The following is a 5229-nucleotide window of genomic DNA, read 5'->3' as shown; positions in this document are numbered from 1 at the left end:
TTTCATCAACTTGATTGGAGTCCACCTGTGGTAAATTCAATTGATTGGACATGATTTGGAAAGGGACACACAGGTCCACAGTTGACAGTGCATGTCAGAGCAAAAACCAAGCCATGAGGTCGACGGAATTGTCTGTAGAGCTAAGAGACAGGATTGTGTCGGCACAGATCTGGGGAAGGGTACCAAAAAATATCTGCAGCACTGAAGGTCCCCAAGAACACAGTGCCCTCCTCCATTTTTAAATGGAAGAAGTTTGGAACCACCAAGACTCTTCCTAGAGCTGGTCACGTGACCAAACTGAGCAATCGGGGGGGGAAGGGCATTGGTCAGGGAGGTGACCAAGAACCCAGAATTCCTCTGTGGAGATGGGAGAACCTTCCAGAAGGACGACCATCTCTGCAACACTCCACCAATCAGGCTTTTATGGTAGAGTGGCCAGATGGAAACCTCTCTTCAGTAAAAGGCACATGACAGCCCGCTTGGAGTTTTCCAAAAGGCACCTAAAGGATGCAGACCATGAGAAACAAGATTCTCTGGTCTTATGAAACCAAGATTGAACTCTTTAGCCTGAATGCCAAGTGTCACGTCTGGATGAAACCTGGCACCATCCCTACGGTGAAGTGTGGTGGCATCATCATGCTGTGGGGATGTTTTTCAGCGGCAGGGACGGGGAGACTAGTCAGGATCGAGGCAAAGATGAACGGAGCGAAATACAGAGAGACGCTTGATGAAAACCTGCTTCAGAGTGCGCAGCACCTCATAATGGAGTGAAGGTTCACCTTCCATCAGGGCAACGACCCTACGCACACAGCCAAGACAACGCAAGAGTGGCTTTGGGACAAGTCTGAATGTCCTTGAGTGGCCCAGCTAGAGCCCGGACTTGAGAGACTCTGGAGAGACCTGAAAATAGCTGTGCATCAATGCTCCCTATCCAATTTGACAGAGTTTGAGAGGATCTGCAGAGAAGAATGGGAGAAACTCCCCAAATACAGGTGTGCCAAGCTTGTAGCGTCATACCCAAGAAGACTCGAGGCTGTCGTCGCTGCCAAAGGTGCTTCAACAAAAATGTCTAAAAAAATTTTTTGCTTTGTCATTATGGGATTTTGTAATGAGGGGGGAAAAAAATACAATTTCATCAATTTTTGAATAAGGCTGTAACGTAACAAAATGTTGAAAAAGTCAAGGGGTCTGAATACTTTCCGAATGCACTGTATGTTATTCCTACTCATTTTCCCTTTTGTTCTACCATTTGTTTGTTATTTACCTTGTAAATCTCCCTGTATTTTAGACATCTAAAAAGTATTGTCCCCCTGAAAACTCCCTTACAGTCCCAAGTGCAACCAGAGGGAGGCACTGCAGAGTCATTTTTGAGCAACCTGTTGGTGACATGGCAGAGAACATTTACTTGTATTATTTTTACAGTACTTGTTTTATTTTACAGAACTGTTTAACAAGTAAGGGTTTGTCAACTATCAAATCTATCACCAACTTTTTCAAGAATAACACACTTCTTAATCACTCTGTAATTATATTTGATTGTCATTGTATCATAATGCAGACTTAGTTTAGCAGCCTTATAAACAATAATGTGTTGCAAATATTTCCCTCTTTATTTTTAACAAATGAATCCATTTATTTGATTTTGTAAAGTTTGACTATTTATATACCACGTTTGACCATATTATATCGGTTTCACTATTTATTTTTTCAGGTACGCTTTTGTATAGATATGGCAGAAAATATAAATGTCTTGTGACTTTTTTCCCCAATGTGTATTTTTATGTTTCTTGTGAATGATTTAAACAGGTAAATGCTAGGTTTGGTCAGCTGTGAAACAAAATGCTAGAGCTATGACGACTGCCTTACGTTTTTATTTTCAAGTCTCCGTTATACTACAAGGTTATAATAGGTTGGTTACCCTGCTCATTACAGTATTTTAGAATTCTGGTTTTGTGTTTTCAAATAAAAAAATTCTTTCAACACATCAAGACTTTTAAAAAAAATGATAATAATTGTAAAAACAATATGTAGTTCTCTTTTGCATCAACTGTATTTTATGCTGATCTGAACATTCCAACTCAACATACAAATGTTATCATCTTCAACTTTTATTTGAGACCAGAGAAATAGGCTATAATTGCATGTCCAGAGCATTGGTCCTGACTGACGCAGAACATCATCTAACTGCTCTGTTCAACCCATGGAACACACACATATGTGACACTCAAAATGCTTATTTTCACATTTTATGCTTGAAGGCACATTTATGCCCTCAATATACAGTATGTGTGAAGACGTTTTCCCTTTGAATGAAACTTGAGTTGTTGGGAGCATACAGTTAATGGGTGTGGGGATCGTTTCTGCATTGGATTTTAGTCATTTAGCATACGCTCTTGTCCAGAGCGACTTACAGTAATGAGCGCATACATTTTTGTACTGGTCCCCTGTGGGAATCGAACCCACAGCCCTGCTGTTGCAAGCGCCATGCTCTACCAAAAGGCTGATTGTGTTGTGTCTTGACCAATGTTTGAATTACACTTTGACCCAAAGGTTCCCTAAAAAAAATAGTTGTCTAGACCAATGTTAATATTCTTAACCTTTATGGAGGTTTCCATGTCAATATTCTAAATGAAATATTTCCTTGATTCCCAGTGTCCTCGATGCCTGAACGGCTTTCACAAAACACAGGTTCCTCCCCTCAGACCTTCCTGTTTTGAGAAGGAGGTCAAGGAATCAAGGACACGAATCAAGGAAAGATTCTTGAGATTTATCCCATAGTTGATCTACCACAGGGACATTAAGGAAGTCAGTAGAGGTTTCCCCCTAACCACTGATACAGGGTCAGATATTTGAATCCCCCTAAATGGTAAAGGCTAGGGATGTGGTGGCATAATCTGATCCTAGATCTGTAGTTACAGGCATATTCTACCTCAAGCGTACGTGAGACAGTTACTGAGATCAGTCCTCCAGGGACTAGTCACGTTTGTCTTATGTCTGATCTGCAGAGCCTAGTGTAGAAGCCTGAGGTAGACAAGCTTGAGGTAAAAGTTGCCCTTAAACGCAGGTCTAGGATCAGATTAACCAACGCTTGATCTAAATCTTACCCTTTAGGGAGTTGACAAAATACTGAACCTGTGTCAGAGTGTAGAGGCCACTTCTATCTCCTCAGACCGCTCCAATGAAAGCGCAGGATAAAACCCCCAATACCCCCACAATCTGCTTCATCTCAATATAATGAATGCAGATGATTACCCTCCAATGGTTTTGTGAAAGGATAGAGTGAAGAGAGATGAGCTTGGAGAGAGAAAGAATGGGAAAGGGGGGAGGAGGGGGCACGATTTCAAGGCACTGCTGTGAGTGTGATACTAGCCACTGATGCTTATTAGGTAATAGGTGTCTTAGCAAAGCTATGTGAAGGAGGAGGCTCTAGCACTTCCTGCCAAATAGTGAGTGGGGCTGATCGTGACTGCGACGGCTACTTCCTGCTTTGTACAGTACTTAATGGGGATTAAGTTGAAGCTGTCATGATGTTACTGGCGGCCATTACCTCATGCAGGGAGAGGAGAAGCCACAGTCCGTGACCATATCACAGTAAAAGAAACGCTGTGTGAATCTGAAATTAGGACGTGGTTGTTATTGGTTGATCGCCACAATGTGTTGTGGTTGATGAATATTTAGCAGAGACCATTCATTTGTTCACATCTTTATGAAAGATGCATAAGGAATGTGGTCTGTTTTCTCACCAATGCTTACTGTAAATAGAGAGAAAAAACAGGGAGACTGAGTCAGAGAGCGAGATGGAGTCAGGGAATTTAAGGGGACCATAACATGAACAAAAATACATCACAAGCACAAAACCTCCATTGTATTACATTTACAAACATACAAGTGCATGGGATATAAAGTCATGATTTGATAGTGCCAAGAAGAGAGCTGAGAATGGTAAAGGAACCCAGACGCTATGTGAAGAGAGTGGTATTCAGTCTGTGATGGACGGGTCACTAGTCAGATGCTCTGACTGCAGTAGTCCAGAACAATGAAGCAACCTGACTGTCTTCAGTAGTCTTCTATATTAGTAGCCTAGTCTTCAATCTTAGTCTTAAGGGGCTGCAGGCTTTTTTTTTATTCTAATGCTACAACACCATGTTTAACTAAGCAAATAACGATCAAGACCCTAGCTAAATCCCACATTTAGTGTTGGACTCGGGGCGTATAATGCTGGTTGAGTGGACAGGTCTGACATCATCCAGGCAAAGTGAGAACGGACCCATTCACTGCCTAATTAACAAGCAACAGGGCTTTACTCTGACACTAGCAGACACAGGAACCTGTGAAGAGATGAGTGAGATGTGTGGCGTGATGATGTATGAAGTAATTTAGGGCCAAAGATAAGGCTACCTTGACTAACCTTAAACATTAGGGAGGGGAAACAAAACTGACCTCAGATCAGTGTATGAGGCAACTTCATCATGCATCTCATTCTGTGTCTTTGGGGAAGAACAGCATAAGAATTAGCTGAAAGGGGCATTCACTTTTTGAGTATCCCTCCCCCAGTCCCCCTGCTCTTTTGAGCATCCATCTCCCCACTTCTCCCCCTTACCCACAACCTGAGTACTTAGAGTATAATGAAGTTGACACTGGTCTAAGGTCAGTATGGTTAACATTGGGGCAGGGTCAAGTAAGCTGAGCTGATCCTGGATCTGTTCGTAGAGGCAACTTGAACCCACATCTCCACACTTCCCTCACACACAGAGCATTACTTTTTTAAACTCAGGTTAGGTGAGCTGTGGTCATTTCTCATTGAGATGAACTAGATTATAAGACTGAAACCGAACATTCTACCAAGTGTGGGGTCTCAATCATGAATGCCCAAAGGTTGGCTATTCACCATGGTATTGATACTGCTGATGTTGATACACTTTGCTTCTGTATTGTATCTTCTGACCTGTTATGAAAAGAGAAGGGGATATATGGCATCCACCATATCCACTGTGCATGTGAATAGGGTTCAGCCTCAGACCCATGTCTATGGCAACTGATCTGGGATCCGTTCTCCTTATTCGTACTCGCTAGGCTAAAAATCGATCCTGGTCCTGGATCAGCTGTTACATGCATTTTAGGCAAGAAGCAACCGCAAGACCTAGGGGACCGTGGCATGGTGGTGCTGCTTTGCCCCTTGGTGGTCAGTGGTTATAAACGTGCACTTGGTCCCCCTGGCGTGTTGAAGCG

The sequence above is a fragment of the Salmo salar genome, chromosome ssa14 (assembly GCF_905237065.1).
Source record: "Salmo salar chromosome ssa14, Ssal_v3.1, whole genome shotgun sequence".
NCBI lineage: Eukaryota > Metazoa > Chordata > Actinopteri > Salmoniformes > Salmonidae > Salmo > Salmo salar.
This window is presented reverse-complemented; position numbering follows the sequence as displayed.